Source organism: Lactuca serriola, chromosome 1, assembly GCF_051521515.1.
Source record: "Lactuca serriola cultivar US96UC23 chromosome 1, Lser_US96UC23_V15, whole genome shotgun sequence".
Classification (NCBI taxonomy): Eukaryota; Viridiplantae; Streptophyta; class Magnoliopsida; order Asterales; family Asteraceae; genus Lactuca; species Lactuca serriola.
The window spans coordinates 207,182,505-207,203,019 of NC_136408.1; the positions used below are offsets into that span (position 1 = coordinate 207,182,505).

At 49.4% G+C, this 20,515-nt stretch overlaps 61 non-coding genes across 61 annotated transcripts; all 61 read left to right on the plus strand.

Annotated features, from left to right (window-relative positions):
- Positions 1–154: 154 nt before the first annotated feature.
- Positions 155–273, plus strand: LOC145081312 (5S ribosomal RNA). The gene has a single exon (XR_013695875.1). It is a non-coding gene; the product is annotated as a 5S ribosomal RNA (ribosomal RNA).
- Positions 274–488: 215 nt separating this feature from the next.
- Positions 489–607, plus strand: LOC145081313 (5S ribosomal RNA). Its single transcript, XR_013695876.1, has one exon. It is a non-coding gene; the product is annotated as a 5S ribosomal RNA (ribosomal RNA).
- Positions 608–822: 215 nt separating this feature from the next.
- Positions 823–941, plus strand: LOC145081314 (5S ribosomal RNA). Its single transcript, XR_013695877.1, has one exon. It is a non-coding gene; the product is annotated as a 5S ribosomal RNA (ribosomal RNA).
- Positions 942–1,156: 215 nt separating this feature from the next.
- Positions 1,157–1,275, plus strand: LOC145084405 (5S ribosomal RNA). The gene has a single exon (XR_013698850.1). It is a non-coding gene; the product is annotated as a 5S ribosomal RNA (ribosomal RNA).
- A 215-nt stretch (positions 1,276–1,490) lies between these two features.
- Positions 1,491–1,609, plus strand: LOC145084345 (5S ribosomal RNA). Its single transcript, XR_013698791.1, has one exon. It is a non-coding gene; the product is annotated as a 5S ribosomal RNA (ribosomal RNA).
- A 215-nt stretch (positions 1,610–1,824) lies between these two features.
- Positions 1,825–1,943, plus strand: LOC145084346 (5S ribosomal RNA). Its single transcript, XR_013698792.1, has one exon. It is a non-coding gene; the product is annotated as a 5S ribosomal RNA (ribosomal RNA).
- Positions 1,944–2,158: 215 nt separating this feature from the next.
- Positions 2,159–2,277, plus strand: LOC145083461 (5S ribosomal RNA). Its single transcript, XR_013697936.1, has one exon. It is a non-coding gene; the product is annotated as a 5S ribosomal RNA (ribosomal RNA).
- A 216-nt stretch (positions 2,278–2,493) lies between these two features.
- Positions 2,494–2,612, plus strand: LOC145083840 (5S ribosomal RNA). Its single transcript, XR_013698299.1, has one exon. It is a non-coding gene; the product is annotated as a 5S ribosomal RNA (ribosomal RNA).
- A 215-nt stretch (positions 2,613–2,827) lies between these two features.
- LOC145083418 (5S ribosomal RNA) lies at positions 2,828–2,946 on the plus strand. The gene has a single exon (XR_013697896.1). It is a non-coding gene; the product is annotated as a 5S ribosomal RNA (ribosomal RNA).
- Positions 2,947–3,161: 215 nt separating this feature from the next.
- Positions 3,162–3,280, plus strand: LOC145081316 (5S ribosomal RNA). Its single transcript, XR_013695879.1, has one exon. It is a non-coding gene; the product is annotated as a 5S ribosomal RNA (ribosomal RNA).
- A 215-nt stretch (positions 3,281–3,495) lies between these two features.
- Positions 3,496–3,614, plus strand: LOC145081317 (5S ribosomal RNA). The gene has a single exon (XR_013695880.1). It is a non-coding gene; the product is annotated as a 5S ribosomal RNA (ribosomal RNA).
- Positions 3,615–3,829: 215 nt separating this feature from the next.
- On the plus strand, positions 3,830–3,948 carry LOC145084347 (5S ribosomal RNA). Its single transcript, XR_013698793.1, has one exon. It is a non-coding gene; the product is annotated as a 5S ribosomal RNA (ribosomal RNA).
- Positions 3,949–4,163: 215 nt separating this feature from the next.
- LOC145084348 (5S ribosomal RNA) lies at positions 4,164–4,282 on the plus strand. The gene has a single exon (XR_013698794.1). It is a non-coding gene; the product is annotated as a 5S ribosomal RNA (ribosomal RNA).
- Positions 4,283–4,497: 215 nt separating this feature from the next.
- On the plus strand, positions 4,498–4,616 carry LOC145081318 (5S ribosomal RNA). Its single transcript, XR_013695881.1, has one exon. It is a non-coding gene; the product is annotated as a 5S ribosomal RNA (ribosomal RNA).
- A 216-nt stretch (positions 4,617–4,832) lies between these two features.
- On the plus strand, positions 4,833–4,951 carry LOC145081319 (5S ribosomal RNA). The gene has a single exon (XR_013695882.1). It is a non-coding gene; the product is annotated as a 5S ribosomal RNA (ribosomal RNA).
- Positions 4,952–5,166: 215 nt separating this feature from the next.
- Positions 5,167–5,285, plus strand: LOC145081320 (5S ribosomal RNA). Its single transcript, XR_013695883.1, has one exon. It is a non-coding gene; the product is annotated as a 5S ribosomal RNA (ribosomal RNA).
- Positions 5,286–5,500: 215 nt separating this feature from the next.
- LOC145083928 (5S ribosomal RNA) lies at positions 5,501–5,619 on the plus strand. Its single transcript, XR_013698390.1, has one exon. It is a non-coding gene; the product is annotated as a 5S ribosomal RNA (ribosomal RNA).
- Positions 5,620–5,834: 215 nt separating this feature from the next.
- On the plus strand, positions 5,835–5,953 carry LOC145083462 (5S ribosomal RNA). Its single transcript, XR_013697937.1, has one exon. It is a non-coding gene; the product is annotated as a 5S ribosomal RNA (ribosomal RNA).
- A 216-nt stretch (positions 5,954–6,169) lies between these two features.
- LOC145083841 (5S ribosomal RNA) lies at positions 6,170–6,288 on the plus strand. Its single transcript, XR_013698300.1, has one exon. It is a non-coding gene; the product is annotated as a 5S ribosomal RNA (ribosomal RNA).
- A 215-nt stretch (positions 6,289–6,503) lies between these two features.
- LOC145081321 (5S ribosomal RNA) lies at positions 6,504–6,622 on the plus strand. The gene has a single exon (XR_013695884.1). It is a non-coding gene; the product is annotated as a 5S ribosomal RNA (ribosomal RNA).
- Positions 6,623–6,837: 215 nt separating this feature from the next.
- On the plus strand, positions 6,838–6,956 carry LOC145081322 (5S ribosomal RNA). The gene has a single exon (XR_013695885.1). It is a non-coding gene; the product is annotated as a 5S ribosomal RNA (ribosomal RNA).
- Positions 6,957–7,172: 216 nt separating this feature from the next.
- LOC145081324 (5S ribosomal RNA) lies at positions 7,173–7,291 on the plus strand. The gene has a single exon (XR_013695886.1). It is a non-coding gene; the product is annotated as a 5S ribosomal RNA (ribosomal RNA).
- A 215-nt stretch (positions 7,292–7,506) lies between these two features.
- On the plus strand, positions 7,507–7,625 carry LOC145081325 (5S ribosomal RNA). The gene has a single exon (XR_013695887.1). It is a non-coding gene; the product is annotated as a 5S ribosomal RNA (ribosomal RNA).
- Positions 7,626–7,840: 215 nt separating this feature from the next.
- LOC145083929 (5S ribosomal RNA) lies at positions 7,841–7,959 on the plus strand. Its single transcript, XR_013698391.1, has one exon. It is a non-coding gene; the product is annotated as a 5S ribosomal RNA (ribosomal RNA).
- Positions 7,960–8,174: 215 nt separating this feature from the next.
- Positions 8,175–8,293, plus strand: LOC145084407 (5S ribosomal RNA). Its single transcript, XR_013698851.1, has one exon. It is a non-coding gene; the product is annotated as a 5S ribosomal RNA (ribosomal RNA).
- Positions 8,294–8,508: 215 nt separating this feature from the next.
- LOC145083842 (5S ribosomal RNA) lies at positions 8,509–8,627 on the plus strand. The gene has a single exon (XR_013698301.1). It is a non-coding gene; the product is annotated as a 5S ribosomal RNA (ribosomal RNA).
- A 216-nt stretch (positions 8,628–8,843) lies between these two features.
- LOC145083351 (5S ribosomal RNA) lies at positions 8,844–8,962 on the plus strand. Its single transcript, XR_013697825.1, has one exon. It is a non-coding gene; the product is annotated as a 5S ribosomal RNA (ribosomal RNA).
- Positions 8,963–9,177: 215 nt separating this feature from the next.
- Positions 9,178–9,296, plus strand: LOC145081326 (5S ribosomal RNA). The gene has a single exon (XR_013695888.1). It is a non-coding gene; the product is annotated as a 5S ribosomal RNA (ribosomal RNA).
- Positions 9,297–9,512: 216 nt separating this feature from the next.
- Positions 9,513–9,631, plus strand: LOC145083676 (5S ribosomal RNA). Its single transcript, XR_013698142.1, has one exon. It is a non-coding gene; the product is annotated as a 5S ribosomal RNA (ribosomal RNA).
- Positions 9,632–9,846: 215 nt separating this feature from the next.
- On the plus strand, positions 9,847–9,965 carry LOC145084349 (5S ribosomal RNA). The gene has a single exon (XR_013698795.1). It is a non-coding gene; the product is annotated as a 5S ribosomal RNA (ribosomal RNA).
- A 215-nt stretch (positions 9,966–10,180) lies between these two features.
- On the plus strand, positions 10,181–10,299 carry LOC145084350 (5S ribosomal RNA). The gene has a single exon (XR_013698796.1). It is a non-coding gene; the product is annotated as a 5S ribosomal RNA (ribosomal RNA).
- Positions 10,300–10,514: 215 nt separating this feature from the next.
- Positions 10,515–10,633, plus strand: LOC145084351 (5S ribosomal RNA). The gene has a single exon (XR_013698797.1). It is a non-coding gene; the product is annotated as a 5S ribosomal RNA (ribosomal RNA).
- A 215-nt stretch (positions 10,634–10,848) lies between these two features.
- Positions 10,849–10,967, plus strand: LOC145084352 (5S ribosomal RNA). Its single transcript, XR_013698798.1, has one exon. It is a non-coding gene; the product is annotated as a 5S ribosomal RNA (ribosomal RNA).
- A 215-nt stretch (positions 10,968–11,182) lies between these two features.
- On the plus strand, positions 11,183–11,301 carry LOC145084353 (5S ribosomal RNA). Its single transcript, XR_013698799.1, has one exon. It is a non-coding gene; the product is annotated as a 5S ribosomal RNA (ribosomal RNA).
- Positions 11,302–11,516: 215 nt separating this feature from the next.
- LOC145083844 (5S ribosomal RNA) lies at positions 11,517–11,635 on the plus strand. The gene has a single exon (XR_013698302.1). It is a non-coding gene; the product is annotated as a 5S ribosomal RNA (ribosomal RNA).
- Positions 11,636–11,850: 215 nt separating this feature from the next.
- On the plus strand, positions 11,851–11,969 carry LOC145081328 (5S ribosomal RNA). Its single transcript, XR_013695890.1, has one exon. It is a non-coding gene; the product is annotated as a 5S ribosomal RNA (ribosomal RNA).
- Positions 11,970–12,184: 215 nt separating this feature from the next.
- Positions 12,185–12,303, plus strand: LOC145081329 (5S ribosomal RNA). Its single transcript, XR_013695891.1, has one exon. It is a non-coding gene; the product is annotated as a 5S ribosomal RNA (ribosomal RNA).
- Positions 12,304–12,519: 216 nt separating this feature from the next.
- Positions 12,520–12,638, plus strand: LOC145083677 (5S ribosomal RNA). Its single transcript, XR_013698143.1, has one exon. It is a non-coding gene; the product is annotated as a 5S ribosomal RNA (ribosomal RNA).
- Positions 12,639–12,854: 216 nt separating this feature from the next.
- Positions 12,855–12,973, plus strand: LOC145081330 (5S ribosomal RNA). Its single transcript, XR_013695892.1, has one exon. It is a non-coding gene; the product is annotated as a 5S ribosomal RNA (ribosomal RNA).
- Positions 12,974–13,188: 215 nt separating this feature from the next.
- On the plus strand, positions 13,189–13,307 carry LOC145081331 (5S ribosomal RNA). The gene has a single exon (XR_013695893.1). It is a non-coding gene; the product is annotated as a 5S ribosomal RNA (ribosomal RNA).
- Positions 13,308–13,522: 215 nt separating this feature from the next.
- On the plus strand, positions 13,523–13,641 carry LOC145081332 (5S ribosomal RNA). The gene has a single exon (XR_013695894.1). It is a non-coding gene; the product is annotated as a 5S ribosomal RNA (ribosomal RNA).
- Positions 13,642–13,856: 215 nt separating this feature from the next.
- Positions 13,857–13,975, plus strand: LOC145081333 (5S ribosomal RNA). The gene has a single exon (XR_013695895.1). It is a non-coding gene; the product is annotated as a 5S ribosomal RNA (ribosomal RNA).
- Positions 13,976–14,190: 215 nt separating this feature from the next.
- Positions 14,191–14,309, plus strand: LOC145081334 (5S ribosomal RNA). The gene has a single exon (XR_013695896.1). It is a non-coding gene; the product is annotated as a 5S ribosomal RNA (ribosomal RNA).
- A 215-nt stretch (positions 14,310–14,524) lies between these two features.
- On the plus strand, positions 14,525–14,643 carry LOC145081335 (5S ribosomal RNA). Its single transcript, XR_013695897.1, has one exon. It is a non-coding gene; the product is annotated as a 5S ribosomal RNA (ribosomal RNA).
- A 215-nt stretch (positions 14,644–14,858) lies between these two features.
- On the plus strand, positions 14,859–14,977 carry LOC145081336 (5S ribosomal RNA). The gene has a single exon (XR_013695898.1). It is a non-coding gene; the product is annotated as a 5S ribosomal RNA (ribosomal RNA).
- Positions 14,978–15,192: 215 nt separating this feature from the next.
- On the plus strand, positions 15,193–15,311 carry LOC145083779 (5S ribosomal RNA). Its single transcript, XR_013698240.1, has one exon. It is a non-coding gene; the product is annotated as a 5S ribosomal RNA (ribosomal RNA).
- A 215-nt stretch (positions 15,312–15,526) lies between these two features.
- Positions 15,527–15,645, plus strand: LOC145081337 (5S ribosomal RNA). Its single transcript, XR_013695899.1, has one exon. It is a non-coding gene; the product is annotated as a 5S ribosomal RNA (ribosomal RNA).
- Positions 15,646–15,861: 216 nt separating this feature from the next.
- LOC145084678 (5S ribosomal RNA) lies at positions 15,862–15,980 on the plus strand. The gene has a single exon (XR_013699113.1). It is a non-coding gene; the product is annotated as a 5S ribosomal RNA (ribosomal RNA).
- A 215-nt stretch (positions 15,981–16,195) lies between these two features.
- On the plus strand, positions 16,196–16,314 carry LOC145083419 (5S ribosomal RNA). Its single transcript, XR_013697897.1, has one exon. It is a non-coding gene; the product is annotated as a 5S ribosomal RNA (ribosomal RNA).
- A 215-nt stretch (positions 16,315–16,529) lies between these two features.
- Positions 16,530–16,648, plus strand: LOC145083490 (5S ribosomal RNA). The gene has a single exon (XR_013697964.1). It is a non-coding gene; the product is annotated as a 5S ribosomal RNA (ribosomal RNA).
- Positions 16,649–16,863: 215 nt separating this feature from the next.
- On the plus strand, positions 16,864–16,982 carry LOC145084354 (5S ribosomal RNA). Its single transcript, XR_013698800.1, has one exon. It is a non-coding gene; the product is annotated as a 5S ribosomal RNA (ribosomal RNA).
- A 215-nt stretch (positions 16,983–17,197) lies between these two features.
- On the plus strand, positions 17,198–17,316 carry LOC145081340 (5S ribosomal RNA). The gene has a single exon (XR_013695901.1). It is a non-coding gene; the product is annotated as a 5S ribosomal RNA (ribosomal RNA).
- A 215-nt stretch (positions 17,317–17,531) lies between these two features.
- LOC145084720 (5S ribosomal RNA) lies at positions 17,532–17,650 on the plus strand. The gene has a single exon (XR_013699152.1). It is a non-coding gene; the product is annotated as a 5S ribosomal RNA (ribosomal RNA).
- Positions 17,651–17,865: 215 nt separating this feature from the next.
- Positions 17,866–17,984, plus strand: LOC145083421 (5S ribosomal RNA). Its single transcript, XR_013697898.1, has one exon. It is a non-coding gene; the product is annotated as a 5S ribosomal RNA (ribosomal RNA).
- Positions 17,985–18,199: 215 nt separating this feature from the next.
- Positions 18,200–18,318, plus strand: LOC145081341 (5S ribosomal RNA). The gene has a single exon (XR_013695902.1). It is a non-coding gene; the product is annotated as a 5S ribosomal RNA (ribosomal RNA).
- A 216-nt stretch (positions 18,319–18,534) lies between these two features.
- On the plus strand, positions 18,535–18,653 carry LOC145084679 (5S ribosomal RNA). The gene has a single exon (XR_013699114.1). It is a non-coding gene; the product is annotated as a 5S ribosomal RNA (ribosomal RNA).
- A 215-nt stretch (positions 18,654–18,868) lies between these two features.
- On the plus strand, positions 18,869–18,987 carry LOC145083422 (5S ribosomal RNA). Its single transcript, XR_013697899.1, has one exon. It is a non-coding gene; the product is annotated as a 5S ribosomal RNA (ribosomal RNA).
- A 215-nt stretch (positions 18,988–19,202) lies between these two features.
- LOC145081342 (5S ribosomal RNA) lies at positions 19,203–19,321 on the plus strand. The gene has a single exon (XR_013695903.1). It is a non-coding gene; the product is annotated as a 5S ribosomal RNA (ribosomal RNA).
- A 216-nt stretch (positions 19,322–19,537) lies between these two features.
- On the plus strand, positions 19,538–19,656 carry LOC145081343 (5S ribosomal RNA). Its single transcript, XR_013695904.1, has one exon. It is a non-coding gene; the product is annotated as a 5S ribosomal RNA (ribosomal RNA).
- A 215-nt stretch (positions 19,657–19,871) lies between these two features.
- On the plus strand, positions 19,872–19,990 carry LOC145081344 (5S ribosomal RNA). The gene has a single exon (XR_013695905.1). It is a non-coding gene; the product is annotated as a 5S ribosomal RNA (ribosomal RNA).
- A 216-nt stretch (positions 19,991–20,206) lies between these two features.
- On the plus strand, positions 20,207–20,325 carry LOC145084561 (5S ribosomal RNA). The gene has a single exon (XR_013699003.1). It is a non-coding gene; the product is annotated as a 5S ribosomal RNA (ribosomal RNA).
- Positions 20,326–20,515: the final 190 nt, after the last annotated feature.

A 20,515-nucleotide genomic window follows, 5' to 3' on the forward strand; every position in this document is an offset into this window, starting at 1 on the left:
CTTGCTATTTCTATGCTCGGGTGCCCTCCGGTTCATGGCTGATGGTTTTCGTATTTTTGGAACGGAGCCGATCCGTCACGTGGGTCCCACGCCCCGCGTACCAAAACAAAGGCGTCTTCTAACACATAAAAACAATAAACATGGATAGTATTTCGGGTGCGATCATACCAGCACTAATGCACCGGATCCCATCAGAACTCCGCAGTTAAGCGTGCTTGGGCGAGAGTAGTACTAGGATGGGTGACCCCCTGGGAAGTCCTCGTGTTGCACCCCCCTTTTTCGTTGTCCGTTTGCGTTTGTTTCTAGGTTTTACGTGCTTTTTTTTCCTTTCTTTCTTGCTATTTCTATGCTCGGGTGCCCTCCGGTTCATGGCTGATGGTTTTCGTATTTTTGGAACGGAGCCGATCCGTCACGTGGGTCCCACGCCCCGCGTACCAAAACAAAGGCGTCTTCTAACACATAAAAACAATAAACATGGATAGTATTTCGGGTGCGATCATACCAGCACTAATGCACCGGATCCCATCAGAACTCCGCAGTTAAGCGTGCTTGGGCGAGAGTAGTACTAGGATGGGTGACCCCCTGGGAAGTCCTCGTGTTGCACCCCCCTTTTTCGTTGTCCGTTTGCGTTTGTTTCTAGGTTTTACGTGCTTTTTTTTCCTTTCTTTCTTGCTATTTCTATGCTCGGGTGCCCTCCGGTTCATGGCTGATGGTTTTCGTATTTTTGGAACGGAGCCGATCCGTCACGTGGGTCCCACGCCCCGCGTACCAAAACAAAGGCGTCTTCTAACACATAAAAACAATAAACATGGATAGTATTTCGGGTGCGATCATACCAGCACTAATGCACCGGATCCCATCAGAACTCCGCAGTTAAGCGTGCTTGGGCGAGAGTAGTACTAGGATGGGTGACCCCCTGGGAAGTCCTCGTGTTGCACCCCCCTTTTTCGTTGTCCGTTTGCGTTTGTTTCTAGGTTTTACGTGCTTTTTTTTCCTTTCTTTCTTGCTATTTCTATGCTCGGGTGCCCTCCGGTTCATGGCTGATGGTTTTCGTATTTTTGGAACGGAGCCGATCCGTCACGTGGGTCCCACGCCCCGCGTACCAAAACAAAGGCGTCTTCTAACACATAAAAACAATAAACATGGATAGTATTTTGGGTGCGATCATACCAGCACTAATGCACCGGATCGCATCAGAACTCCGCAGTTAAGCGTGCTTGGGCGAGAGTAGTACTAGGATGGGTGACCCCCTGGGAAGTCCTCGTGTTGCACCCCCCTTTTTCGTTGTCCGTTTGCGTTTGTTTCTAGGTTTTACGTGCTTTTTTTTCCTTTCTTTCTTGCTATTTCTATGCTCGGGTGCCCTCCGGTTCATGGCTGATGGTTTTCGTATTTTTGGAACGGAGCCGATCCGTCACGTGGGTCCCACGCCCCTCGTACCAAAACAAAGGCGTCTTCTAACACATAAAAACAATAAACATGGATAGTATTTCGGGCGCGATCATACCAGCACTAATGCACCGGATCCCATCAGAACTCCGCAGTTAAGCGTGCTTGGGCGAGAGTAGTACTAGGATGGGTGACCCCCTGGGAAGTCCTCGTGTTGCACCCCCCTTTTTCGTTGTCCGTTTGCGTTTGTTTCTAGGTTTTACGTGCTTTTTTTTCCTTTCTTTCTTGCTATTTCTATGCTCGGGTGCCCTCCGGTTCATGGCTGATGGTTTTCGTATTTTTGGAACGGAGCCGATCCGTCACGTGGGTCCCACGCCCCGCGTACCAAAACAAAGGCGTCTTCTAACACATAAAAACAATAAACATGGATAGTATTTCGGGCGCGATCATACCAGCACTAATGCACCGGATCCCATCAGAACTCCGCAGTTAAGCGTGCTTGGGCGAGAGTAGTACTAGGATGGGTGACCCCCTGGGAAGTCCTCGTGTTGCACCCCTCTTTTTCGTTGTCCGTTTGCGTTTGTTTCTAGGTTTTACGTGCTTTTTTTTCCTTTCTTTCTTGCTATTTCTATGCTCGGGTGCCCTCCGGTTCATGGCTGATGGTTTTCGTATTTTTGGAACGGAGCCGATCCGTCACGTGGGTCCCACGCCCCGCGTACCAAAACAAAGGCGTCTTCTAACACATAAAAACAATAAACATGGATAGTATTTCGGGTGCGATCATACCAGCACTAATGCACCGGATCCCATCAGAACTCCGCAGTTAAGCGTGCTTGGGCGAGAGTAGTACTAGGATGGGTGACCCCCTGGGAAGTCCTCGTTTTGCACCCCCCTTTTTCGTTGTCCGTTTGCGTTTGTTTCTAGGTTTTACGTGCTTTTTTTTTCCTTTCTTTCTTGCTATTTCTATGCTCGGGTGCCCTCCGGTTCATGGCTGATGGTTTTCGTATTTTTGGAACGGAGCCGATCCGTCACGTGGGTCCCACGCCCCGCGTACCAAAACAAAGGCGTCTTCTAACACATAAAAACAATAAACATGGATAGTATTTCGGGTGCGATCATACCAGCACTAATGCACCGGATCCCATCAGAACTCCGCAGTTAAGCGTGCTTGGGCGAGAGTAGTACTAGGATGGGTGACCCCCTGGGAAGTCCTCGTGTTGCCCCCCCCTTTTTCGTTGTCCGTTTGCGTTTGTTTCTAGGTTTTACGTGCTTTTTTTTCCTTTCTTTCTTGCTATTTCTATGCTCGGGTGCCCTCCGGTTCATGGCTGATGGTTTTCGTATTTTTGGAACGGAGCCGATCCGTCACGTGGGTCCCACGCCCCGCGTACCAAAACAAAGGCGTCTTCTAACACATAAAAACAATAAACATGGATAGTATTTCTGGTGCGATCATACCAGCACTAATGCACCGGATCCCATCAGAACTCCGCAGTTAAGCGTGCTTGGGCGAGAGTAGTACTAGGATGGGTGACCCCCTGGGAAGTCCTCGTGTTGCACCCCCCTTTTTCGTTGTCCGTTTGCGTTTGTTTCTAGGTTTTACGTGCTTTTTTTTCCTTTCTTTCTTGCTATTTCTATGCTCGGGTGCCCTCCGGTTCATGGCTGATGGTTTTCGTATTTTTGGAACGGAGCCGATCCGTCACGTGGGTCCCACGCCCCGCGTACCAAAACAAAGGCGTCTTCTAACACATAAAAACAATAAACATGGATAGTATTTCGGGTGCGATCATACCAGCACTAATGCACCGGATCCCATCAGAACTCCGCAGTTAAGCGTGCTTGGGCGAGAGTAGTACTAGGATGGGTGACCCCCTGGGAAGTCCTCGTGTTGCACCCCCCTTTTTCGTTGTCCGTTTGCGTTTGTTTCTAGGTTTTACGTGCTTTTTTTTCCTTTCTTTCTTGCTATTTCTATGCTCGGGTGCCCTCCGGTTCATGGCTGATGGTTTTCGTATTTTTGGAACGGAGCCGATCCGTCACGTGGGTCCCACGCCCCGCGTACCAAAACAAAGGCGTCTTCTAACACATAAAAACAATAAACATGGATAGTATTTCGGGTGCGATCATACCAGCACTAATGCACCGGATCCCATCAGAACTCCGCAGTTAAGCGTGCTTGGGCGAGAGTAGTACTAGGATGGGTGACCCCCTGGGAAGTCCTCGTGTTGCACCCCCCTTTTTCGTTGTCCGTTTGCGTTTGTTTCTAGGTTTTACGTGCTTTTTTTTCCTTTCTTTCTTGCTATTTCTATGCTCGGGTGCCCTCCGGTTCATGGCTGATGGTTTTCGTATTTTTGGAACGGAGCCGATCCGTCACGTGGGTCCCACGCCCCTCGTACCAAAACAAAGGCGTCTTCTAACACATAAAAACAATAAACATGGATAGTATTTCGGGCGCGATCATACCAGCACTAATGCACCGGATCCCATCAGAACTCCGCAGTTAAGCGTGCTTGGGCGAGAGTAGTACTAGGATGGGTGACCCCCTGGGAAGTCCTCGTGTTGCACCCCCCTTTTTCGTTGTCCGTTTGCGTTTGTTTCTAGGTTTTACGTGCTTTTTTTTCCTTTCTTTCTTGCTATTTCTATGCTCGGGTGCCCTCCGGTTCATGGCTGATGGTTTTCGTATTTTTGGAACGGAGCCGATCCGTCACGTGGGTCCCACGCCCCGCGTACCAAAACAAAGGCGTCTTCTAACACATAAAAACAATAAACATGGATAGTATTTCGGGCGCGATCATACCAGCACTAATGCACCGGATCCCATCAGAACTCCGCAGTTAAGCGTGCTTGGGCGAGAGTAGTACTAGGATGGGTGACCCCCTGGGAAGTCCTCGTGTTGCACCCCTCTTTTTCGTTGTCCGTTTGCGTTTGTTTCTAGGTTTTACGTGCTTTTTTTTCCTTTCTTTCTTGCTATTTCTATGCTCGGGTGCCCTCCGGTTCATGGCTGATGGTTTTCGTATTTTTGGAACGGAGCCGATCCGTCACGTGGGTCCCACGCCCCGCGTACCAAAACAAAGGCGTCTTCTAACACATAAAAACAATAAACATGGATAGTATTTCGGGTGCGATCATACCAGCACTAATGCACCGGATCCCATCAGAACTCCGCAGTTAAGCGTGCTTGGGCGAGAGTAGTACTAGGATGGGTGACCCCCTGGGAAGTCCTCGTGTTGCACCCCCCTTTTTCGTTGTCCGTTTGCGTTTGTTTCTAGGTTTTACGTGCTTTTTTTTTCCTTTCTTTCTTGCTATTTCTATGCTCGGGTGCCCTCCGGTTCATGGCTGATGGTTTTCGTATTTTTGGAACGGAGCCGATCCGTCACGTGGGTCCCACGCCCCGCGTACCAAAACAAAGGCGTCTTCTAACACATAAAAACAATAAACATGGATAGTATTTCGGGTGCGATCATACCAGCACTAATGCACCGGATCCCATCAGAACTCCGCAGTTAAGCGTGCTTGGGCGAGAGTAGTACTAGGATGGGTGACCCCCTGGGAAGTCCTCGTGTTGCACCCCCCTTTTTCGTTGTCCGTTTGCGTTTGTTTCTAGGTTTTACGTGCTTTTGTTTCCTTTCTTTCTTGCTATTTCTATGCTCGGGTGCCCTCCGGTTCATGGCTGATGGTTTTCGTATTTTTGGAACGGAGCCGATCCGTCACGTGGGTCCCACGCCCCGCGTACCAAAACAAAGGCGTCTTCTAACACATAAAAACAATAAACATGGATAGTATTTCGGGTGCGATCATACCAGCACTAATGCACCGGATCCCATCAGAACTCCGCAGTTAAGCGTGCTTGGGCGAGAGTAGTACTAGGATGGGTGACCCCCTGGGAAGTCCTCGTGTTGCACCCCCCTTTTTCGTTGTCCGTTTGCGTTTGTTTCTAGGTTTTACGTGCTTTTTTTTCCTTTCTTTCTTGCTATTTCTATGCTCGGGTGCCCTCCGGTTCATGGCTGATGGTTTTCGTATTTTTGGAACGGAGCCGATCCGTCACGTGGGTCCCACGCCCCGCGTACCAAAACAAAGGCGTCTTCTAACACATAAAAACAATAAACATGGATAGTATTTCGGGTGCGATCATACCAGCACTAATGCACCGGATCCCATCAGAACTCCGCAGTTAAGCGTGCTTGGGCGAGAGTAGTACTAGGATGGGTGACCCCCTGGGAAGTCCTCGTGTTGCACCACCCTTTTTCGTTGTCCGTTTGCGTTTGTTTCTAGGTTTTACGTGCTTTTTTTTCCTTTCTTTCTTGCTATTTCTATGCTCGGGTGCCCTCCGGTTCATGGCTGATGGTTTTCGTATTTTTGGAACGGAGCCGATCCGTCACGTGGGTCCCACGCCCCGCGTACCAAAACAAAGGCGTCTTCTAACACATAAAAACAATAAACATGGATAGTATTTCGGGTGCGATCATACCAGCACTAATGCACCGGATCCCATCAGAACTCCGCAGTTAAGCGTGCTTGGGCGAGAGTAGTACTAGGATGGGTGACCCCCTGGGAAGTCCTCGTTTTGCACCCCCCTTTTTCGTTGTCCGTTTGCGTTTGTTTCTAGGTTTTACGTGCTTTTTTTTTCCTTTCTTTCTTGCTATTTCTATGCTCGGGTGCCCTCCGGTTCATGGCTGATGGTTTTCGTATTTTTGGAACGGAGCCGATCCGTCACGTGGGTCCCACGCCCCGCGTACCAAAACAAAGGCGTCTTCTAACACATAAAAACAATAAACATGGATAGTATTTCGGGTGCGATCATACCAGCACTAATGCACCGGATCCCATCAGAACTCCGCAGTTAAGCGTGCTTGGGCGAGAGTAGTACTAGGATGGGTGACCCCCTGGGAAGTCCTCGTGTTGCCCCCCCCTTTTTCGTTGTCCGTTTGCGTTTGTTTCTAGGTTTTACGTGCTTTTTTTTCCTTTCTTTCTTGCTATTTCTATGCTCGGGTGCCCTCCGGTTCATGGCTGATGGTTTTCGTATTTTTGGAACGGAGCCGATCCGTCACGTGGGTCCCACGCCCCGCGTACCAAAACAAAGGCGTCTTCTAACACATAAAAACAATAAACATGGATAGTATTTCGGGTGCGATCATACCAGCACTAATGCACCGGATCCCATCAGAACTCCGCAGTTAAGCGTGCTTGGGCGAGAGTAGTACTAGGATGGGTGACCCCCTGGGAAGTCCTCGTGTTGCACCCCCCTTTTTCGTTGTCCGTTTGCGTTTGTTTCTAGGTTTTACGTGCTTTTTTTTCCTTTCTTTCTTGCTATTTCTATGCTCGGGTGCCCTCCGGTTCATGGCTGATGGTTTTCGTATTTTTGGAACGGAGCCGATCCGTCACGTGGGTCCCACGCCCCGCGTACCAAAACAAAGGCGTCTTCTAACACATAAAAACAATAAACATGGATAGTATTTCGGGTGCGATCATACCAGCACTAATGCACCGGATCCCATCAGAACTCCGCAGTTAAGCGTGCTTGGGCGAGAGTAGTACTAGGATGGGTGACCCCCTGGGAAGTCCTCGTGTTGCACCCCCCTTTTTCGTTGTCCGTTTGCGTTTGTTTCTAGGTTTTACGTGCTTTTTTTTTCCTTTCTTTCTTGCTATTTCTATGCTCGGGTGCCCTCCGGTTTATGGCTGATGGTTTTCGTATTTTTGGAACGGAGCCGATCCGTCACGTGGGTCCCACGCCCCGCGTACCAAAACAAAGGCGTCTTCTAACACATAAAAACAATAAACATGGATAGTATTTCGGGTGCGATCATACCAGCACTAATGCACCGGATCCCATCAGAACTCCGCAGTTAAGCGTGCTTGGGCGAGAGTAGTACTAGGATGGGTGACCCCCTGGGAAGTCCTCGTGTTGCACCCCCCTTTTTCGTTGTCCGTTTGCGTTTGTTTCTAGGTTTTACGTGCTTTTGTTTCCTTTCTTTCTTGCTATTTCTATGCTCGGGTGCCCTCCGGTTCATGGCTGATGGTTTTCGTATTTTTGGAACGGAGCCGATCCGTCACGTGGGTCCCACGCCCCGCGTACCAAAACAAAGGCGTCTTCTAACACATAAAAACAATAAACATGGATAGTATTTCGGGTGCGATCATACCAGCACTAATGCACCGGATCCCATCAGAACTCCGCAGTTAAGCGTGCTTGGGCGAGAGTAGTACTAGGATGGGTGACCCCCTGGGAAGTCCTCGTGTTGCACCCCCCTTTTTCGTTGTCCGTTTGCGTTTGTTTCTAGGTTTTACGTGCTTTTTTTTCCTTTCTTTCTTGCTATTTCTATGCTCGGGTGCCCTCCGGTTCATGGCTGATGGTTTTCGTATTTTTGGAACGGAGCCGATCCGTCACGTGGGTCCCACGCCCCGCGTACCAAAACAAAGGCGTCTTCTAACACATAAAAACAATAAACATGGATAGTATTTCGGGTGCGATCATACCAGCACTAATGCACCGGATCCCATCAGAACTCCGCAGTTAAGCGTGCTTGGGCGAGAGTAGTACTAGGATGGGTGACCCCCTGGGAAGTCCTCGTGTTGCACCACCCTTTTTCGTTGTCCGTTTGCGTTTGTTTCTAGGTTTTACGTGCTTTTTTTTCCTTTCTTTCTTGCTATTTCTATGCTCGGGTGCCCTCCGGTTCATGGCTGATGGTTTTCGTATTTTTGGAACGGAGCCGATCCGTCACGTGGGTCCCACGCCCCGCGTACCAAAACAAAGGCGTCTTCTAACACATAAAAACAATAAACATGGATAGTATTTCGGGTGCGATCATACCAGCACTAATGCACCGGATCGCATCAGAACTCCGCAGTTAAGCGTGCTTGGGCGAGAGTAGTACTAGGATGGGTGACCCCCTGGGAAGTCCTCGTGTTGCACCCCCCTTTTTCGTTGTCCGTTTGCGTTTGTTTCTAGGTTTTACGTGCTTTTTTTTCCTTTCTTTCTTGCTATTTCTATGCTCGGGTGCCCTCCGGTTCATGGCTGATGGTTTTCGTATTTTTGGAACGGAGCCGATCCGTCACGTGGGTCCCACGCCCCGCGTACCAAAACAAAGGCGTCTTCTAACACATAAAAACAATAAACATGGATAGTATTTCGGGTGCGATCATACCAGCACTAATGCACCGGATCCCATCAGAACTCCGCAGTTAAGCGTGCTTGGGCGAGAGTAGTACTAGGATGGGTGACCCCCTGGGAAGTCCTCGTGTTGCCCCCCCCCTTTTTCGTTGTCCGTTTGCGTTTGTTTCTAGGTTTTACGTGCTTTTTTTTCCTTTCTTTCTTGCTATTTCTATGCTCGGGTGCCCTCCGGTTCATGGCTGATGGTTTTCGTATTTTTGGAACGGAGCCGATCCGTCACGTGGGTCCCACGCCCCGCGTACCAAAACAAAGGCGTCTTCTAACACATAAAAACAATAAACATGGATAGTATTTCGGGTGCGATCATACCAGCACTAATGCACCGGATCCCATCAGAACTCCGCAGTCAAGCGTGCTTGGGCGAGAGTAGTACTAGGATGGGTGACCCCCTGGGAAGTCCTCGTGTTGCACCCCCCTTTTTCGTTGTCCGTTTGCGTTTGTTTCTAGGTTTTACGTGCTTTTTTTTCCTTTCTTTCTTGCTATTTCTATGCTCGGGTGCCCTCCGGTTCATGGCTGATGGTTTTCGTATTTTTGGAACGGAGCCGATCCGTCACGTGGGTCCCACGCCCCGCGTACCAAAACAAAGGCGTCTTCTAACACATAAAAACAATAAACATGGATAGTATTTCGGGTGCGATCATACCAGCACTAATGCACCGGATCCCATCAGAACTCCGCAGTTAAGCGTGCTTGGGCGAGAGTAGTACTAGGATGGGTGACCCCCTGGGAAGTCCTCGTGTTGCACCCCCCCTTTTTCGTTGTCCGTTTGCGTTTGTTTCTAGGTTTTACGTGCTTTTTTTTCCTTTCTTTCTTGCTATTTCTATGCTCGGGTGCCCTCCGGTTCATGGCTGATGGTTTTCGTATTTTTGGAACGGAGCCGATCCGTCACGTGGGTCCCACGCCCCGCGTACCAAAACAAAGGCGTCTTCTAACACATAAAAACAATAAACATGGATAGTATTTCGGATGCGATCATACCAGCACTAATGCACCGGATCCCATCAGAACTCCGCAGTTAAGCGTGCTTGGGCGAGAGTAGTACTAGGATGGGTGACCCCCTGGGAAGTCCTCGTGTTGCACCCCCCTTTTTCGTTGTCCGTTTGCGTTTGTTTCTAGGTTTTACGTGCTTTTTTTTCCTTTCTTTCTTGCTATTTCTATGCTCGGGTGCCCTCCGGTTCATGGCTGATGGTTTTCGTATTTTTGGAACGGAGCGGATCCGTCACGTGGGTCCCACGCCCCGCGTACCAAAACAAAGGCGTCTTCTAACACATAAAAACAATAAACATGGATAGTATTTCGGGCGCGATCATACCAGCACTAATGCACCGGATCCCATCAGAACTCCGCAGTTAAGCGTGCTTGGGCGAGAGTAGTACTAGGATGGGTGACCCCCTGGGAAGTCCTCGTGTTGCACCCCCCTTTTTCGTTGTCCGTTTGCGTTTGTTTCTAGGTTTTACGTGCTTTTTTTTCCTTTCTTTCTTGCTATTTCTATGCTCGGGTGCCCTCCGGTTCATGGCTGATGGTTTTCGTATTTTTGGAACGGAGCCGATCCGTCACGTGGGTCCCACGCCCCGCGTACCAAAACAAAGGCGTCTTCTAACACATAAAAACAATAAACATGGATAGTATTTCGGGCGCGATCATACCAGCACTAATGCACCGGATCCCATCAGAACTCCGCAGTTAAGCGTGCTTGGGCGAGAGTAGTACTAGGATGGGTGACCCCCTGGGAAGTCCTCGTGTTGCACCCCCCTTTTTCGTTGTCCGTTTGCGTTTGTTTCTAGGTTTTACGTGCTTTTTTTTCCTTTCTTTCTTGCTATTTCTATGCTCGGGTGCCCTCCGGTTCATGGCTGATGGTTTTCGTATTTTTGGAACGGAGCCGATCCGTCACGTGGGTCCCACGCCCCGCGTACCAAAACAAAGGCGTCTTCTAACACATAAAAACAATAAACATGGATAGTATTTCGGGCGCGATCATACCAGCACTAATGCACCGGATCCCATCAGAACTCCGCAGTTAAGCGTGCTTGGGCGAGAGTAGTACTAGGATGGGTGACCCCCTGGGAAGTCCTCGTGTTGCACCCCCCTTTTTCGTTGTCCGTTTGCGTTTGTTTCTAGGTTTTACGTGCTTTTTTTTCCTTTCTTTCTTGCTATTTCTATGCTCGGGTGCCCTCCGGTTCATGGCTGATGGTTTTCGTATTTTTGGAACGGAGCCGATCCGTCACGTGGGTCCCACGCCCCGCGTACCAAAACAAAGGCGTCTTCTAACACATAAAAACAATAAACATGGATAGTATTTCGGGCGCGATCATACCAGCACTAATGCACCGGATCCCATCAGAACTCCGCAGTTAAGCGTGCTTGGGCGAGAGTAGTACTAGGATGGGTGACCCCCTGGGAAGTCCTCGTGTTGCACCCCCCTTTTTCGTTGTCCGTTTGCGTTTGTTTCTAGGTTTTACGTGCTTTTTTTTCCTTTCTTTCTTGCTATTTCTATGCTCGGGTGCCCTCCGGTTCATGGCTGATGGTTTTCGTATTTTTGGAACGGAGCCGATCCGTCACGTGGGTCCCACGCCCCGCGTACCAAAACAAAGGCGTCTTCTAACACATAAAAACAATAAACATGGATAGTATTTCGGGCGCGATCATACCAGCACTAATGCACCGGATCCCATCAGAACTCCGCAGTTAAGCGTGCTTGGGCGAGAGTAGTACTAGGATGGGTGACCCCCTGGGAAGTCCTCGTGTTGCACCCCCCTTTTTCGTTGTCCGTTTGCGTTTGTTTCTAGGTTTTACGTGCTTTTTTTTCCTTTCTTTCTTGCTATTTCTATGCTCGGGTGCCCTCCGGTTCATGGCTGATGGTTTTCGTATTTTTGGAACGGAGCCGATCCGTCACGTGGGTCCCACGCCCCGCGTACCAAAACAAAGGCGTCTTCTAACACATAAAAACAATAAACATGGATAGTATTTCGGGTGCGATCATACCAGCACTAATGCACCGGATCCCATCAGAACTCCGCAGTTAAGCGTGCTTGGGCGAGAGTAGTACTAGGATGGGTGACCCCCTGGGAAGTCCTCGTGTTGCCCCCCCCTTTTTCGTTGTCCGTTTGCGTTTGTTTCTAGGTTTTACGTGCTTTTTTTTCCTTTCTTTCTTGCTATTTCTATGCTCGGGTGCCCTCCGGTTCATGGCTGATGGTTTTCGTATTTTTGGAACGGAGCCGATCCGTCACGTGGGTCCCACGCCCCGCGTACCAAAACAAAGGCGTCTTCTAACACATAAAAACAATAAACATGGATAGTATTTCGGGTGCGATCATACCAGCACTAATGCACCGGATCCCATCAGAACTCCGCAGTTAAGCGTGCTTGGGCGAGAGTAGTACTAGGATGGGTGACCCCCTGGGAAGTCCTCGTGTTGCACCCCCCTTTTTCGTTGTCCGTTTGCGTTTGTTTCTAGGTTTTACGTGCTTTTTTTTCCTTTCTTTCTTGCTATTTCTATGCTCGGGTGCCCTCCGGTTCATGGCTGATGGTTTTCGTATTTTTGGAACGGAGCGGATCCGTCACGTGGGTCCCACGCCCCGCGTACCAAAACAAAGGCGTCTTCTAACACATAAAAACAATAAACATGGATAGTATTTCGGGTGCGATCATACCAGCACTAATGCACCGGATCCCATCAGAACTCCGCAGTTAAGCGTGCTTGGGCGAGAGTAGTACTAGGATGGGTGACCCCCTGGGAAGTCCTCGTGTTGCACCCCCCCTTTTTCGTTGTCCGTTTGCGTTTGTTTCTAGGTTTTACGTGCTTTTTTTTCCTTTCTTTCTTGCTATTTCTATGCTCGGGTGCCCTCCGGTTCATGGCTGATGGTTTTCGTATTTTTGGAACGGAGCCGATCCGTCACGTGGGTCCCACGCCCCGCGTACCAAAACAAAGGCGTCTTCTAACACATAAAAACAATAAACATGGATAGTATTTCGGATGCGATCATACCAGCACTAATGCACCGGATCCCATCAGAACTCCGCAGTTAAGCGTGCTTGGGCGAGAGTAGTACTAGGATGGGTGACCCCCTGGGAAGTCCTCGTGTTGCACCCCCCCTTTTTCGTTGTCCGTTTGCGTTTGTTTCTAGGTTTTACGTGCTTTTTTTTCCTTTCTTTCTTGCTATTTCTATGCTCGGGTGCCCTCCGGTTCATGGCTGATGGTTTTCGTATTTTTGGAACGGAGCCGATCCGTCACGTGGGTCCCACGCCCCGCGTACCAAAACAAAGGCGTCTTCTAACACATAAAAACAATAAACATGGATAGTATTTCGGGTGCGATCATACCAGCACTAATGCACCGGATCCCATCAGAACTCCGCAGTTAAGCGTGCTTGGGCGAGAGTAGTACTAGGATGGGTGACCCCCTGGGAAGTCCTCGTGTTGCACCCCCCTTTTTCGTTGTCCGTTTGCGTTTGTTTCTAGGTTTTACGTGCTTTTTTTTCCTTTCTTTCTTGCTATTTCTATGCTCGGGTGCCCTCCGGTTCCTGGCTGATGGTTTTCGTATTTTTGGAACGGAGCCGATCCGTCACGTGGGTCCCACGCCCCGCGTACCAAAACAAAGGCGTCTTCTAACACATAAAAACAATAAACATGGATAGTATTTCGGGTGCGATCATACCAGCACTAATGCACCGGATCCCATCAGAACTCCGCAGTTAAGCGTGCTTGGGCGAGAGTAGTACTAGGATGGGTGACCCCCTGGGAAGTCCTCGTGTTGCACCCCCCTTTTTCGTTGTCCGTTTGCGTTTGTTTCTAGGTTTTACGTGCTTTTTTTTCCTTTCTTTCTTGCTATTTCTGTGCTCGGGTGCCCTCCGGTTCATGGCTGATGGTTTTCGTATTTTTGGAACGGAGCCGATCCGTCACGTGGGTCCCACGCCCCGCGTACCAAAACAAAGGCGTCTTCTAACACATAAAAACAATAAACATGGATAGTATTTCGGGTGCGATCATACCAGCACTAATGCACCGGATCCCATCAGAACTCCGCAGTTAAGCGTGCTTGGGCGAGAGTAGTACTAGGATGGGTGACCCCCTGGGAAGTCCTCGTGTTGCACCCCCCTTTTTCGTTGTCCGTTTGCGTTTGTTTCTAGGTTTTACGTGCTTTTTTTTCCTTTCTTTCTTGCTATTTCTATGCTCGGGTGCCCTCCGGTTCATGGCTGATGGTTTTCGTATTTTTGGAACGGAGCCGATCCGTCACGTGGGTCCCACGCCCCGCGTACCAAAACAAAGGCGTCTTCTAACACATAAAAACAATAAACATGGATAGTATTTCGGGTGCGATCATACCAGCACTAATGCACCGGATCCCATCAGAACTCCGCAGTTAAGCGTGCTTGGGCGAGAGTAGTACTAGGATGGGTGACCCCCTGGGAAGTCCTCGTGTTGCACCCCCCTTTTTCGTTGTCCGTTTGCGTTTGTTTCTAGGTTTTACGTGCTTTTTTTTCCTTTCTTTCTTGCTATTTCTATGCTCGGGTGCCCTCCGGTTCATGGCTGATGGTTTTCGTATTTTTGGAACGGAGCCGATCCGTCACGTGGGTCCCACGCCCCGCGTACCAAAACAAAGGCGTCTTCTAACACATAAAAACAATAAACATGGATAGTATTTCGGGTGCGATCATACCAGCACTAATGCACCGGATCCCATCAGAACTCCGCAGTTAAGCGTGCTTGGGCGAGAGTAGTACTAGGATGGGTGACCCCCTGGGAAGTCCTCGTGTTGCACCCCCCTTTTTCGTTGTCCGTTTGCGTTTGTTTCTAGGTTTTACGTGCTTTTTTTTCCTTTCTTTCTTGCTATTTCTATGCTCGGGTGCCCTCCGGTTCATGGCTGATGGTTTTCGTATTTTTGGAACGGAGCCGATCCGTCACGTGGGTCCCACGCCCCGCGTACCAAAACAAAGGCGTCTTCTAACACATAAAAACAATAAACATGGATAGTATTTCGGGTGCGATCATACCAGCACTAATGCACCGGATCCCATCAGAACTCCGCAGTTAAGCGTGCTTGGGCGAGAGTAGTACTAGGATGGGTGACCCCCTGGGAAGTCCTCGTGTTGCACCCCCCTTTTTCGTTGTCCGTTTGCGTTTGTTTCTAGGTTTTACGTGCTTTTTTTTCCTTTCTTTCTTGCTATTTCTATGCTCGGGTGACCTCCGGTTCATGGCTGATGGTTTTCGTATTTTTGGAACGGAGCCGATCCGTCACGTGGGTCCCACGCCCCGCGTACCAAAACAAAGGCGTCTTCTAACACATAAAAACAATAAACATGGATAGTATTTCGGGTGCGATCATACCAGCACTAATGCACCGGATCCCATCAGAACTCCGCAGTTAAGCGTGCTTGGGCGAGAGTAGTACTAGGATGGGTGACCCCCTGGGAAGTCCTCGTGTTGCACCCCCCTTTTTCGTTGTCCGTTTGCGTTTGTTTCTAGGTTTTACGTGCTTTTTTTTCCTTTCTTTCTTGCTATTTCTATGCTCGGGTGCCCTCCGGTTCGTAGCTGATGGTTTTCGTATTTTTGGAACGGAGCCGATCCGTCACGTGGGTCCCACGCCCCGCGTACCAAAACAAAGGCGTCTTCTAACACATAAAAACAATAAACATGGATAGTATTTCGGGTGCGATCATACCAGCACTAACGCACCGGATCCCATCAGAACTCTGCAGTTAAGCGTGCTTGGGCGAGAGTAGTACTAGGATGGGTGACCCCCTGGGAAGTCCTCGTGTTGCACCCCCCTTTTTCGTTGTCCGTTTGCGTTTGTTTCTAGGTTTTACGTGCTTTTTTTTCCTTTCTTTCTTGCTATTTCTATGCTCGGGTGCCCTCCGGTTCATGGCTGATGGTTTTCGTATTTTTGGAACGGAGCCGATCCGTCACGTGGGTCCCACGCCCCGCGTACCAAAACAAAGGCGTCTTCTAACACATAAAAACAATAAACATGGATAGTATTTCGGGTGCGATCATACCAGCACTAATGCACCGGATCCCATCAGAACTCCGCAGTTAAGCGTGCTTGGGCGAGAGTAGTACTAGGATGGGTGACCCCCTGGGAAGTCCTCGTGTTGCACCCCCCCTTTTTCGTTGTCCGTTTGCGTTTGTTTCTAGGTTTTACGTGCTTTTTTTTCCTTTCTTTCTTGCTATTTCTACGCTCGGGTGCCCTCCGGTTCATGGCTGATGGTTTTCGTATTTTTGGAACGGAGCCGATCCGTCACGTGGGTCCCACGCCCCGCGTACCAAAACAAAGGCGTCTTCTAACACATAAAAACAATAAACATGGATAGTATTTCGGGTGCGATCATACCAGCACTAATGCACCGGATCCCATCAGAACTCTGCAGTTAAGCGTGCTTGGACGAGAGTAGTACTAGGATGGGTGACCCCCTGGGAAGTCCTCGTGTTGCACCCCCCTTTTTCGTTGTCTGTTTGCGTTTGTTTCTAGGTTTTACGTGCTTTTTTTTCCTTTCTTTCTTGCTATTTCTATGCTCGGGTGCCCTCCGGTTCATGGCTGATGGTTTTCGTATTTTTGGAACGGAGCCGATCCGTCACGTGGGTCCCACGCCCCGCGTACCAAAACAAAGGCGTCTTCTAACACATAAAAACAATAAACATGGATAGTATTTTTGGTGCGATCATACCAGCACTAATGCACCGGATCCCATCAGAACTCCGCAGTTAAGCGTGCTTGGGCGAGAGTAGTACTAGGATGGGTGACCCCCTGGGAAGTCCTCGTGTTGCACCCCCCTTTTTCGTTGTCCGTTTGCGTTTGTTTCTAGGTTTTACGTGCTTTTTTTTCCTTTCTTTCTTGCTATTTCTATGCTCGGGTGCCCTCCGGTTCATGGCTGATGGTTTTCGTATTTTTGGAACGGAGCCGATCCGTCACGTGGGTCCCACGCCCCGCGTACCAAAACAAAGGCGTCTTCTAACACATAAAAACAATAAACATGGATAGTATTTCGGGTGCGATCATACCAGCACTAATGCACCGGATCCCATCAGAACTCTGCAGTTAAGCGTGCTTGGGCGAGAGTAGTACTAGGATGGGTGACCCCCTGGGAAGTCCTCGTGTTGCACCCCCCTTTTTCGTTGTCCGTTTGCGTTTGTTTCTAGGTTTTACGTGCTTTTTTTTCCTTTCTTTCTTGCTATTTCTATGCTCGGGTGCCCTCCGGTTCATGGCTGATGGTTTTCGTATTTTTGGAACGGAGCCGATCCGTCACGTGGGTCCCACGCCCCGCGTACCAAAACAAAGGCGTCTTCTAACACATAAAAACAATAAACATGGATAGTATTTCGGGCGCGATCATACCAGCACTAATGCACCGGATCCCATCAGAACTCCGCAGTTAAGCGTGCTTGGGCGAGAGTAGTACTAGGATGGGTGACCCCCTGGGAAGTCCTCGTGTTGCACCCCCCTTTTTCGTTGTCCGTTTGCGTTTGTTTCTAGGTTTTACGTGCTTTTTTTTCCTTTCTTTCTTGCTATTTCTATGCTCGGGTGCCCTCCGGTTCATGGCTGATGGTTTTCGTATTTTTGGAACGGAGCCGATCCGTCACGTGGGTCCCACGCCCCGCGTACCAAAACAAAGGCGTCTTCTAACACATAAAAACAATAAACATGGATAGTATTTCGGGTGCGATCATACCAGCACTAATGCACCGGATCCCATCAGAACTCCGCAGTTAAGCGTGCTTGGGCGAGAGTAGTACTAGGATGGGTGACCCCCTGGGAAGTCCTCGTGTTGCACCCCCCTTTTTCGTTGTCCGTTTGCGTTTGTTTCTAGGTTTTACGTGCTTTTTTTTCCTTTCTTTCTTGCTATTTCTATGCTCGGGTGCCCTCCGGTTCATGGCTGATGGTTTTCGTATTTTTGGAACGGAGCCGATCCGTCACGTGGGTCCCACGCCCCGCGTACCAAAACAAAGGCGTCTTCTAACACATAAAAACAATAAACATGGATAGTATTTCGGGTGCGATCATACCAGCACTAATTCACCGGATCCCATCAGAACTCTGCAGTTAAGCGTGCTTGGGCGAGAGTAGTACTAGGATGGGTGACCCCCTGGGAAGTCCTCGTGTTGCACCCCCCTTTTTCGTTGTCTGTTTGCGTTTGTTTCTAGGTTTTACGTGCTTTTTTTTCCTTTCTTTCTTGCTATTCCTATGCTCGGGTGCCCTCCGGTTCATGGCTGATGGTTTTCGTATTTTTGGAACGAAGCCGATCCGTCACGTGGGTCCCACGCCCCGCGTACCAAAACAAAGGCGTCTTCTAACACATAAAAACAATAAACATGGATAGTATTTTTGGTGCGATCATACCAGCACTAATGCACCGGATCCCATCAGAACTCCGCAGTTAAGCGTGCTTGGGCGAGAGTAGTACTAGGATGGGTGACCCCCTGGGAAGTCCTCGTGTTGCACCCCCCTTTTTCGTTGTCCGTTTGCGTTTGTTTCTAGGTTTTACGTGCTTTTTTTTCCTTTCTTTCTTGCTATTTCTATGCTCGGGTGCCCTCCGGTTCATGGCTGATGGTTTTCGTATTTTTGGAACGGAGCCGATCCGTCACGTGGGTCCCACGCCCCGCGTACCAAAACAAAGGCGTCTTCTAACACATAAAAACAATAAACATGGATAGTATTTCGGGTGCGATCATACCAGCACTAATGCACCGGATCCCATCAGAACTCCGCAGTTAAGCGTGCTTGGGCGAGAGTAGTACTAGGATGGGTGACCCCCTGGGAAGTCCTCGTGTTGCACCCCCCCTTTTTCGTTGTCCGTTTGCGTTTGTTTCTAGGTTTTACGTGCTTTTTTTTCCTTTCTTTCTTGCTATTTCTACGCTCGGGTGCCCTCCGGTTCATGGCTGATGGTTTTCGTATTTTTGGAACGGAGCCGATCCGTCACGTGGGTCCCACGCCCCGCGTACCAAAACAAAGGCGTCTTCTAACACATAAAAACAATAAACATGGATAGTATTTCGGGTGCGATCATACCAGCACTAATGCACCGGATCCCATCAGAACTCTGCAGTTAAGCGTGCTTGGACGAGAGTAGTACTAGGATGGGTGACCCCCTGGGAAGTCCTCGTGTTGCACCCCCCTTTTTCGTTGTCTGTTTGCGTTTGTTTCTAGGTTTTACGTGCTTTTTTTTCCTTTCTTTCTTGCTATTTCTATGCTCGGGTGCCCTCCGGTTCATGGCTGATGGTTTTCGTATTTTTGGAACGGAGCCGATCCGTCACGTGGGTCCCACGCCCCGCGTACCAAAACAAAGGCGTCTTCTAACACATAAAAACAATAAACATGGATAGTATTTTTGGTGCGATCATACCAGCACTAATGCACCGGATCCCATCAGAACTCCGCAGTTAAGCGTGCTTGGGCGAGAGTAGTACTAGGATGGGTGACCCCCTGGGAAGTCCTCGTGTTGCACCCCCCTTTTTCGTTGTCCGTTTGCGTTTGTTTCTAGGTTTTACGTGCTTTTTTTTCCTTTCTTTGTTGCTATTTCTATGCTCGGGTGCCCTCCGGTTCATGGCTGATGGTTTTCGTATTTTTGGAACGGAGCCGATCCGTCACGTGGGTCCCACGCCCCGCGTACCAAAACAAAGGCGTCTTCTAACACATAAAAACAATAAACATGGATAGTATTTCGGGTGCGATCATACCAGCACTAATGCACCGGATCCCATCAGAACTCCGCAGTTAAGCGTGCTTGGGCGAGAGTAGTACTAGGATGGGTGACCCCCTGGGAAGTCCTCGTGTTGCACCCCCCCTTTTTCGTTGTCCGTTTGCGTTTGTTTCTAGGTTTTACGTGCTTTTTTTTCCTTTCTTTCTTGCTATTTCTATGCTCGGGTGCCCTCCGGTTCATGGCTGATGGTTTTCGTATTTTTGGAACGGAGCCGATCCGTCACGTGGGTCCCACGCCCCGCGTACCAAAACAAAGGCGTCTTCTAACACATAAAAACAATAAACATGGATAGTATTTCGGGTGCGATCATACCAGCACTAATGCACCGGATCCCATCAGAACTCCGCAGTTAAGCGTGCTTGGGCGAGAGTAGTACTAGGATGGGTGACCCCCTGGGAAGTCCTCGTGTTGCACCCCCCTTTTTCGTTGTCCGTTTGCGTTTGTTTCTAGGTTTTACGTGCTTTTTTTTCCTTTCTTTCTTGCTATTTCTATGCTCGGGTGCCCTCCGGTTCATGGCTGATGGTTTTCGTATTTTTGGAACGGAGCCGATCCGTCACGTGGGTCCCACGCCCCGCGTACCAAAACAAAGGCGTCTTCTAACACATAAAAACAATAAACATGGATAGTATTTCGGGTGCGATCATACCAGCACTAATGCACCGGATCCCATCAGAACTCCGCAGTTAAGCGTGCTTGGGCGAGAGTAGTACTAGGATGGGTGACCCCCTGGGAAGTCCTCGTGTTGCACCCCCCTTTTTCGTTGTCCGTTTGCGTTTGTTTCTAGGTTTTACGTGCTTTTTTTTTCCTTTCTTTCTTGCTATTTCTATGCTCGGGTGCCCTCCGGTTCATGGCTGATGGTTTTCGTATTTTTGGAACGGAGCCGATCCGTCACGTGGGTCCCACGCCCCGCGTACCAAAACAAAGGCGTCTTCTAACACATAAAAACAATAAACATGGATAGTATTTCGGGTGCGATCATACCAGCACTAATGCACAGGATCCCATCAGAACTCCGCAGTTAAGCGTGCTTGGGCGAGAGTAGTACTAGGATGGGTGACCCCCTGGGAAGTCCTCGTGTTGCACCCCCCTTTTTCGTTGTCCGTTTGCGTTTGTTTCTAGGTTTTACGTGCTTTTTTTTCCTTTCTTTCTTGCTATTTCTATGCTCGGGTGCCCTCCGGTTCGTGGCTGATGGTTTTCGTATTTTTGGAACGGAGTCGATCCGTCACGTGGGTCCCACGCCCCGCGTACCAAAACAAAGGCGTCTTCTAACACATAA